Genomic DNA, 11,916 nt, shown 5'->3' with positions numbered 1-11,916 from the left:
TACTGCTTCAGGATTAATCTTATTTAGCATGTCGTCTTCTCTATGTTTTTTGTTTGCTTGTTTGTTTTTGTTTTTGTTTAACCATGTCTCTCACTCTGTTGCCCAGGCTAGAGTGCAGTTGTGCAATCACAGCTCACTGCAACCTCCTTCCCCTAGGTTCAAAGCATTCTCCTACCTCAGCCTCCCAAGTAGCTGGGACTACAAGCGCCCACCACCACACCTGCCTAATTTTTGTATTTTTAATAAAGATGGTATTTCGCCATGTTGGCCAGGCTGGTCTCGAACTCCTGCCCTCAGGTGATCCACCCACCTTGGCCTCCCAAAGTTTTGGGATTACAGGTGTGAGCCACCGTGCCCGGCCTAAGTTTGTTTTTGAAAAATTAAACTCACAACACTGTGGGGTAGGTCATAAGAAAACTGATGCCCAGAGAGCTGAAGATGGGATCCTGCCACAGTCCTCCATCCTCAGGGCATCACATCACCCTTGCTAATAACATGATGCTGAGGACTTACCCACTGCAAGTTTTCACTGAAAATAAGTTACTTTATTATTATTATCTTAAACTGTGGTAAAATCCATATACAATTTATCATCTTAACCATATTAAGTGTACAATTCAGTGATATTATGTCCATAATACTGTGCAACGATCACCACCCCCATCTTCCTAACTCCTTTCATCTTGTAAAACCAAAACTCTGTGCTCCTGAAGCAGCAGCTCCTCATTACCCCCTCCCCAGCCACTGGCAACCAGCATTCCACTTTCTATTTCTACGAGGGTGACTACTCCAGGTACCTTATGTAAGTGGAATCATACAGTATTTGCACTTTGGTGACTGGCTTGTTTCACTTGGCCTGATGTCCTCAAGGTTAATCCATGCTGTAATGTATGTCAGAACTTCCTTTCTTTTGAAGGCTGAACGATAATTCTGTACTATGTTTCTACCATATTTTGTGTATCTATTCATCTAACATCTCTTCTAACACACAGTTTCCTTCCTCAGAAACCTTCAATTTTTTTTAACAGAATACAATCCAAGATCTTGGGATAATTTTCAAACTCTCAATGTCTTATCAAGCTTATCTCCTAATGTCACTTGCCATATCTTCTGTTCTAGCCAAATTTATTTCTGCAGTGTTTAAATATACTGTTATATCTATGTTTTTGGTCAAACCAAAGTCCCATTCTATAAGGCTCTCCTCTGTTTCCTTACCTGGTTTAAATTATATTAGTCACTGGAGACTCTGCTCTGCTCAAAGTCCACCCCCTCCACCAAAATACCCCTGTCCACCCAAATCTAAGGTGATATATCCTTCCTTTAATGTCTTATGCCAAGTCATTTTGTTGGTCAATGTGTCTGGCTATCATGTATGGAGACATCAGTGCTATAGCCACTTTGTATTGTTACTGGAATTTCTCTTTGTAATCTCGGTCTATGATCATCTTTGCAGTTCAACTCCATGCCATGCGTGGACTCTTCTCTTGCCTGGATTTCCCTTTTCTCATTTCTCAGTTGGGCCAGATCTGCACCCATAATTTCTTCCCTAAAATATTTGGTCCTGTTATCTCTTTTCCTCCAGTAAAACCAATCAGCTCCTCCTTTGTGTTTCCAAAACACTGAGAACAAATCTCTCCCTTGACACCTGGGCATTGTGTTGGCCACGCCATGTGTCTTCCCCAGCTCTTAGACTATGAACATTTTAAGGGCAGGCATTATGCCTGGCCCCTTCTTCATCCAGAGAATCCTGCTATGTCTGGCACATATTTGCAGTTCTTGTTTCCTCCACACAATGGACAAGAAAAAATATGTTCCTTGATTCCAGGTAGGAGAAAACACATTTTGAAGGTAAAATATTATCAGTGTCATTGTGATGACTTTCATGATGAATGTTAGGAGATGCTTATGTGTCAAGAAGTGTGATAAATACTAAAAAGGTTGCACAGATGAGTCACATGTGGCCTTTTTTTTTTTTAAAGAGCTTAAGATGTAATGAATAAAGAATTTATAATATTAGAGGTCAGAATGGATGATGTGCCTGTAATTATGTACAGCAGGGCATCATGACAATGAGAATGGACAGCAGGAACGCATTCATTTATTTATGTTGTGGAGAGTAGTGCAGGGGAGCCTTTGATTAAGAGGCTAACAGTTGACTTCCAACATTTCAGATGATTGGAATTCTGAGAGTGATGGAGAAGGCAGAAAACACAGGACAAGCAAAGACGTGGAGACTGGAAACTGCAGTGAATGTTAGGTAGGAAAACAACAGAATGTATGCATAGGGACAGAGTGTGATAGCTCTGGGACTCGGCTGGCAAGCCTAGGCTTCCACCTACTGATGGAACATTGCAACCAAGTTTTAAAGAGGAGGGTGACAGGACAGAGAAATGACCTGCTCTGCAGGTAAATTTTCACCTGTCGGTTTTCATCAGCTTTTCATCTGTCTACGCCAGAGAATTGGGGGCTAACTTGAGCACCTCAGAGGATGCGTAGAGGCAGCAATCATGTAACAGAAAAGTGCAGTGCTCCTGAGAGCTGCTTTGTATTCCACCAGTAATTCTGTGGCATTCAAAATGAAAGAGACAACAATACTTGTTCTCCTGACTCTCTTGGGATCTCTCCAGGTGTCCACATTGAATGCCTACTGCCAGAGAGAGGAACAGAGTAGTGGGTAACTGACAAAGAACGAGAACGGCAGCAGCAGCCCTGATGCGGGAGGCTAGGGTCGGAAAGGGCTGCCAGTGTCTGTAAACTACGTGGAGTGAGGCTGGTGCTGCTCTTTGGTTGAAACTCTCTGCCTTTAGTTGTCTACATTCCTAGGGCTTACCTGTTCAGCTCTGTCTGAACTGTTTTCTCCTATTTAGGCAGTTTATCTGGTCCTTCAATTCCAGGCTTTATTTCAAATCCAGCTTTCCTCCTCATAATCAATGACTGTATTTCATATGTCTTAATCACTTTTCTACCCTAGGAAATGGTGACTAATGAAACAACTAATAAGCTCCTTTAGTGTCAGTTAACGGGAATTACTGAGAATATATTGAAGCAAAGAAGCAGGGATATAAATGAACTTCACCTGTCAGAAAAGAGCATTAGACATCATAGAAACTTTCATTTATAAGGCAGTCATGATTGTCATACTAGGGGTAATTGCTTTAAATGTCTTCTAGTTTTTAACTTGTGATGTTCTCCTGTGTATTCATTTTGATGCACTCCAACTATTTCTCATATAAAATGTTAAGATAAAAATAGACCAACAAGAAGGAGAGCTCAAACTGATTCAATTTCATGATTGCATCTTCAACTTCTAGCTGAACAATAAAGAGTGTATTACTCAAAGTCCTACGTAGTCCACACACCAAAGGCTGAATAAGTCATTGAGCATCAATCAGCAATTTTTAAACCAGAATTCCTTTCCATTTGCACACTTGTTTTTTCCCAATATATGATAATCACAATAACAACAAAAAAGCTTCTCACAGATGAAAAATGAAGGAAGGAAGGAAGGAAATAAAATAAAAGATAAGAACAGAAGGGGGGAAAGAAGAAAGGGAAAGGAAAGGAAACAGCCACTCTGCTCCTCTGAATAGGAAAATATTTTATGTTAGCTACAGGACCACCAAGAATTAGGAATAAGAATTTAATTCAGAACATCTTTTGTGGGTGATCTGACAGATATTTGAGATATAATAAACATTCTTCTGAGATGTTGATGAACCTTCTTTCATAGAAAATTTATTATTAACCTAAAGTGTCTCTGAACAGAGGACACTGGGATAGAGTACTGAATGGAAATTCTTTCATTAAAGACAAAATGGACCCACGACAAGAATAAAACAAAAGGGTACCTAGTCATAGAATTTCAGAATAACATAAACCATGACAAACAAATTATGTATGTTTCCCACACATTGAATTTCTTCTACCTATAGATGTGAGGATTGATCTTGTTTGTAGCTGTGTCTCTGAGAGAGAAGGTGATTCGGGTGTTTCTGATGTCACAAGTCCAATGTGGCCTTCTCTGTTTTGGATCATTGTTCACAGTCTCATTGTTACACTCATCTCTTGCCTATAGTTGTCCTGCAGTTTAGTTCTAAAGCTGTCATCTTCACACTCTGACCTTCTCTCCATACTCTGCCCCGTGCAGCAGGCTGTGCTACCTCCTCTAGGCTGATGAGATTAAGTAGCCACAGTGCTGTGCATGGTGGGGTCAGCTCAGTGCTCAAGAGAGTCAACAAGATATCTGTCTTCTTATCAGAGTCTCAGCTACCATCTAACCCTCATAAGTGTCAGCAGGGCTATTCTAAGGTCCTGGTGGCTGGTGTCTGCAACTGTTTCATCCTAACAAAGTCTGCGGTGCCAAAAGCAACCATTTCTGCTACATGACCTACTTCACCTCCCCTTGTCTGTTTGTTAATCACAGTTCCTCCAAAAGCAGCAAAGAGTAAATGATTTTGAATGATTTTTGTAAGGTTTAATTTTTGTAGGGACAGTCAAGGCTTTAACTCTCATTTCATATGTTAATTTGATGGGTGCTACGGGATCTTAAATTGCATGTCTGTTGAACTTACAATAATCAACAGGAGTAATGTTTATAACATTTTAAAAACTTTTTATTTGAAATAATTTTAGATTTACAGAAGAGTTGCAAAGATAATAGACAGAGGCCTTGTTTACTCTTCACTCTCCTTCCCCTAATGTTAATAATTTGTATAACCATGGTAGATTTATCAAAATTAAAGAATTAACATTGGTAGAATACCATTAACAAAACTGCAGAAACTATTCATAAGTCTTTGTACTAAGATGCCTTTTCTGTTCCAGGATTCAATCCAGGACACCAATTTGCATTTCACTGTCATGTCTTCTCAATCCACTCTGTACGTCTGCTTGCCCTTGACAGTCTTGCAGAGTATGAATCAGATATTTTGTAGCATGTCATTCAATTTGGTTTTATCTGATATTTTTCCAAAAAATGTATAACCCCAGTCTAATCACGAGCAAATATCAGATAAAATCAAATTGCTCTTCTCATTGAATCATATAATGGGATACATCATATCAACATGAGTTATTCCTTGTAAGGTTAACCTTGGTTATTTGGTGATGTTTTCCAGGTTTCTCCAATGCAAAGTTACCATTTTCATCTTTTTCTGTGTCTTCTGTTTTCGAAGTGAGTCACTAAGTCCAGTCCACACTCAACGGCGGTGGAATGAAGTTCTACCTCCCAGAAGGAAGAATATTAAAGAACTTGGGGGACATATCTTCTTTTTTTTTTTGAGATGGAGTCTCGCTCTGTCACCCAGGCTGAAGTGCAGTGGTGTGATCTTGGCTCACTGCAACCTCTGCCTCCCAAGTTCAAGTGAATCTCCTGCCTCAGCCTCCTGAGTAGCTGGGACTATAGGCATGTACCACCAAGCCTGGCTAATTTTTTGTACTTTTAGTAGAGACAGGGTTTCACCATGTTAGCCAGGATGATCTCGATCTCCTGACTTCGTGATCCACCCACCTTGGCCTCCCAAAGTGCTGGGATTAAATGCATGAGCAACTATGCCTGACCTTAGAACTTGGAGACATATCTTAAAGCCACTAAATATTTGGGAGGAAGCACTCTGAGGCTATGCTATTTTCCTGTTCCTCCTTAAGGCTTTACCTACTAATTTTTGTATTCATCTGTGAATCTGCTGCAATTATTATGGTGGCATTCTAATAGTGATTTTCTTTTTCACTCCTTCCTTTTACATTTAATATTTGGAATTCTTCTATAAAAAGGATTTGTCCTTTTTCCTCTCTTTGTTTATGTATTTAATCATGTACTTATACCCATATAGACTTGTGGCATTTATTTTATTATTTGTGCTATAATGCAATACTATTATTATTTTTAAATTTTATCTTATTATTTTGTTTACTATATAATGTTTAAGATGTATTATAACCAGGCCTATATCTTCCCCCTAAAATCTATGAAACAACCATCTGTGGCAGCAGTGTGGGAGGGATATTTTAGAAGATGGGGAGAGGAAGAATCTTGGCAAGGTAGAAATCCACATCTATAGTTCAGGGGTCTTGCCAGAGTCCCAGTTTGTCACAAATTGCCTAACATCTTCTGATAGATGGTTCCTTAAACGCAGCATATCCACAGCAGATTCATCATGATCACCATCATCTTAGATACTTGGATCAGAAACCAGGAAGCCAAGAAGACCTCCTTTCTCTCTCTCACAACCAAAGCTTTTTCATTTCCTCAGTGTCTCTATTAATCACTTGTTAGTTGGATTATCAACACATTTCCAATACAAAAGATTGAAACTTACAGATGAGGATGGTAAAATAAAACTGCAACAGTATTACTGTTAATTTTATATAAAATCTTATTAATCAAGGTGATATAAAATGCCCCTAAAATAAAGAACAGGAGTTAAAAATGAAAACTCAAAGTATCTCTTGGCAAGACAAATATCTAAATGAAAATAACACAGGAAAACAGGGCAAGGTGGTGATCCTTTTCCTCAAACAATTATGAGCCAATTTCAAGACAGATGCTGAACTTAGAGCATCCTGGCCACCAAGCAACAAAATGGGAGCCTGCTATAGAGTGACAATTAATGCTTGTTGGATGGTTGGAAATATGAATGAATGAGTGATTACATCAATTCAATTTCTCAAGTCCTGAGTGCCTGGGTGTCACAAGAAAGAAGAGACAAGAGGCAAAACGCAACCCAGGGGCTGTGGTCCTCCATCTCTAGAAATTGAATGATGGGGACCTGTTTCACTGTTTGTCTTCTGTAGTCCCTTTCCATCCAATCTGGTGTGACTCAGTTTAGAGAAGGAAGGGCAGCTCATCTATGGCTCAACCTTGGAGCCTCTTTGGGAAAGTTCACTGCGAATGTGCGGGGAGTCTGTTCTAGGAATTTTCCAATGCACCAGAACTGCCTCTGGCTCCTACCGAACATGACAGAATTAAATTAGGTTTTAGGCAATCTGATTACTTGATTAAATTATTCATAGGAAGGTGATAATTTCAAAAGATGAGCTTGTCAAAAGATATGACTTAATTGGAAGAGTATATTTGGAGATATTTTTGGATTGTATGGTTATTTATATAAACTCTGAATACAGAAAACCTCATCCTGTGTCTTTCAGGCTCCCCATTGGGAGTACCATGCAAAGGTAATGGCAAGGAGGTCCTAAAATTGTAATAGAATCTCATTTTCTTATTCTTGCTAAAGACAATTATAAAAAAACTTTATTTCCCAGTGGTTGTTATGAGTTGGCAAAGGCAGAATAAAAGATTTGATAGACACAACCATGAAGATAGGCTGAGTAGGTAATAATCATGATTTATTGAAGGTCAAGTTTTATGAGAAGGTCATGGAAAAGGACAGCAACGTATTTAACTGGAGCAAAGAACTGAGGTGGCCAGTGGGTCTGGTGCTACTGCCAGGAAAGAGAGAACTCAGGAGAGATGAGATGGCTGCTGAGTGGGCTTCTCTAGGCCAGAGCACCTGCCTCTGGGGCACCAAGAGCAGACAGTATAAATGAAAATATGTTTATATTTGTTTTTTGCACAAAGATGCATACACACACACACACACACACACACAGAAAAATCACACCAGCACACACACAGAGATTGGTGTCAACTCTAGGCCAGAAAGCATTCCCTGCACACACATAAAAATAAAATACAGCCATTTTAATTTCACTGGGTTTTCAAGATCAGTTTATATTGCTTGAGCATATTAATACCTGGAATGTACAGGACCCCAGGGAATTGGGCTGTATTTCCCAAAAGGGAATTGCATTCACTTTTTTACTATGATAAGTATCCCTACAAATATTTCAGGAGAAAATAGCACCTGAAAATTTATTGTCAGAGCCCAGGCTTTTTCTTCCAAACCCTTGGAAACTTAACAAAAAATTTTTTTCTTTAAATGAGAAAGAGAAAAGTAAATTATTCTTCCATGTAAACCAGTGGGAAGTTGCCAGATCCTTTATTATCTTCAAAAAAATCATGAAATCAACAATTAGAAAGTTAATTTAGAACATTTCCAACATACAGAACTTAAGCAGAGAGAGTAATATTTTTTATACATGGCTAATAATAAATACTGAAATATCATTGAACATTGAGATGTTCTGGCCAGGTGTGGTGGCTCACACCTGTGATCCCAGCACTTTGGGAGGCTGAGGCAGGTGGATCACCTGAAGTCAGGAGTTCGAGACCAGCCTGGCCAACATGGCGAAACCCCATCTCTATTAAAAATACAAAAGTCAAGTGGGTGTGGTGGCATGCACCTGTAGTCCCAGCTACTCAGGAGGCTGAGGCAGGAGAATTGCTTGAACCTGGGAGGTGGAGGTTGCAGTGAGCTGAGATTGCACCACTGTACTCCAGCCTGGTGGGAGCAAGAAAAAAGAAAAGAAAAGAAAAGAAAAGAAAGGAAAAGAAGAAATGAAGAGAGGAAAAGAAAGAAAGAAAGAGAAAGAAAGAAAGAAAGAAAAAAAGGAAAGAAAGAAAGAAAGAAAAAGGAAAGAAAGAAAGGAAGGGAGAGAAAGAAAGAAAGAAAAAGAAAGAAGGAAGGAAGGAAAGAAAGAAAAGAAAATTGAGATGTTTTGACATAATTGCTGACTTAGAGAATGAAAACATGCAGGTGTGCACAAATGAATGACTCTGCACAGATGAGAGATGCACTGGGGAGACAGGTAGCCTTGGAAGCTGTGGGAGCTAAAGGTTCAGGATTATGGCATCTTTCAAAAGATTTGATCATAGAGAAAGAAGACATCCAGGGAGAGTCCTACAAGGAAAAACAGCCAAGTCTGGTTTCCAGTAGGGGGGACTCAGAATGACATAATTATATTTGGAAAAATGACACATTCTAGAAGACAAAATTAGAGTTTAAAAAGTTTTAAAAGTGAGAAGTAATGGTGTTAGAGTCAGTAAACTTATGTGTTGCAAATAGATTGGGTAAAATAATTTGATGCCATCATTGGAATTACAAATTTAAACTCTATTTTTTTTTTAAAGAACACAAGGATTATCTTAGCCAGCTGGCCCCCTTTGAAAAGCTGACCCAACAGGACTAATATCTGAGAAAATCAAAATATGTGAAAATTCAGCCTCAAAAGTGAACACAGTCTATTACTGAAATTCTAGTTGTATTGAAGAATTAATTAAGATAATATAAGTATTTCCATATTTAGAGGGAAAGCATGCTGAAGTAAATATATACTCATTATACATGTAGATTATATATATAATGAATTCAGCTTATACTGATATATTTTTGTCATTTATTGAGTTATTAAAATGTTTAATAATGTACCTTCATAAATACTGAGGTCAAAATATAAGTCATCTTACTGATTTAAAATTTATATGATGTAAGTAATTCAACATTAGGCATGCTTTAATCCAAGTGTAAAAGAAAACTATAGGTGGCTGGAGCTCAGGAGCACTCACTGAGTGCTAGCTACTGGGCTAGATGGGAAGAAATAGGAAGGTAATATCAAGTCCATGCCGAATTCCCTAAGTCCCAGACAATAGAGACCCAAGAGTGCTATAAAAGCATGTGGGAGAGGGGAGCTCTTCTAGGTAGACCAGAACCCCCTGTGGAACATTTCATGTGGAGTGTAGCATATAAAATTTGTGTTAAGGGAGGAGTAAACTTTCTTCATGGTAGGGGAGGCAATTAATAGGTTTAATATAGTTTGTCATTTGGGAAGATTTTATTTTAATAAATCCCAAACTTGGGAAATTTTCTTTCCAAGCCCTGTGAATGTTGTAGGGATAGTTCATACAATATCTTTTAAGGCAAAACATCATAAAACACCACTTAACTGAAAGGAAAGCTCAAAGTTAAACAATAGTGAAAGCACCATTAATTCACTACCTTAAACTGAAAAAGAAGAGTGGAAAGTGCTAGAAGAAAGACCATTTCCAAGGGATCCTGTTCACAAGAAGTCATCACAAGCTATTAAAGCATCAGTCAATGTCAAAATGTCTTTACTGCACTGACCCACAGGTCATTTTATTATCTGATTCCAAGAGTTGTAGATGGTACTATTTGCCAGAGACACAGGAGAGCAAATTGCATTGTAGGAAATCAGGAGTCAAGATCTTACGCTGAAATAAACACCAGTGTACCTGTTAATAAATATCACGTATAGTCAAATGAAAAATTAACGTTACTCCTGTAAAGTATTAAGTTCAGTCAGACATAGATCCTAAATGAGGCTTAAAAATTGGATACAATATCAGTGCAAGTCTGGCATAATTGCTATTATGATGAATGCAATTCTTGGGTCATTTATCATTGCCAGGCAGGATGCTCTTAGCTCACACAGAGCACAAATGTATTTCCTGGATAAAAAGAGGCCTTATGGTTGATTATTTTGTCATAACCAGAATTTATTTTTCTGCTGGGGAGGGAGACGGACTTATCTGAAGATGGAAAAAGGCCGTGGCTAGCACCAGAAAATCAAGAATTTAGCACAAGGGTGCTAAAGTCCACAAAACAGGTTTCAACAGATAAACAGACAAAAGTCACCAGCTGCCCTTGGGGATGAATGAGGATTCCTATTCATTCTGGCCTGTGACCTGGGAACTCAGCTTCTGTTACCAGAAACATAGCACCTAGCACTAATGAAGACATGCCTCCAAGATAAGGAAGAGTGCTTTATCCCCTTAGACAACAATCTCAATCCCTAGTTACCCAGACAGCCGAGGTCCATACTGCTATGGCTGCAGCCAGTCCTGGGTGATTCGCTCTGCCTAAAGTCCAACCATTCACTAAACTGATATTTTTTTTCCCATAATCCAACAGAACAACTACAGCCCAAAACTAAATTGACACATGCACAATTATCTGGTAATCATTTTGAGTAGTGGTCTTGTACTAGCACACTCGCATCCCCAAGCTAAAAAAAAATTTGAAAAAAATAAACCATTTGCCAAAGCCAGAGCCAGGGGAATTCACCTGTACAACCAGTTCCAGACAGAGCTTTGCCTCTGATTTTCCTGTCTACACTTGCACGATGATAAATAACAATGCTGTGATCCAATTACTGCGTAAGATGGTCTTTGAGCCTCCTGAAAAACTGCCATGCCCAGTCTCTTTTATCTCCTGAAATGTAAATCCACTGGCTACGTATATCTGATCCTGTTCCTTCTAGATTCCATATGTATCTGCTCTTGCTTGTCAAGTTGGCAGTGACAGGGGTTGGATTATGTGGCATCAGAATAAATGTGGGTAAATATTTCTATATCAAGCAGAGAAAGACTAAAAGCTAGTTATCTGGCTTAAGACTGCCCAGTCTGTGTCTTTTCAGGAAGTACAAGTTTTTTTGTTTTTTTTTTTTTTGAGATGAAGTCTCGCTCTCATCCCCCAGGCTGGAGTGCGATGGCACGATCTTGGCTCACTTCAACCTCTGCCTCCCAGGTTCAAGTGATTCTCCTGCCTTAGCCTCCTGAGTAGCTGGAACTACAGGTGCTTGCCACCACATCTGGCTAATTTTTGTATTTTTAGTAGAGACTGGGTTTCACCATGTTCACTAGGCTGGTCTAGAACTCCTGACCTCAGGTGATCCACCCGCCTCAGCCTCCCAAAGTGCTGGGATTACAGGCATGAGCCACCACACCCAGCCAGGAAGTACAAGTTTTGACTGTTGGAGCAACCAGTACAAGTCCAGGATTCCAAAGACTGGATCAAAATTTAAGAATAGTAACTGTAGGTCTTAAGCATTGCCTGTGGGCATGGATGGCTCTTTTTGATTCACCATCACAAAAATCAGTATAATTCTCAACTTCTTAAGCTTGACTTCCCATGGGAATCACAGGGAAGCTGTTCACAAAATGGGGCTTCGACACAATTAGACTTTAAAGATAGGACACTGGCATTAAACACACACACACAC

The sequence above is a fragment of the Pongo pygmaeus genome, chromosome 6 (assembly GCF_028885625.2).
Source record: "Pongo pygmaeus isolate AG05252 chromosome 6, NHGRI_mPonPyg2-v2.0_pri, whole genome shotgun sequence".
Lineage (NCBI taxonomy): Eukaryota > Metazoa > Chordata > Mammalia > Primates > Hominidae > Pongo > Pongo pygmaeus.
Note: the sequence above shows the minus strand (reverse complement) of the source record.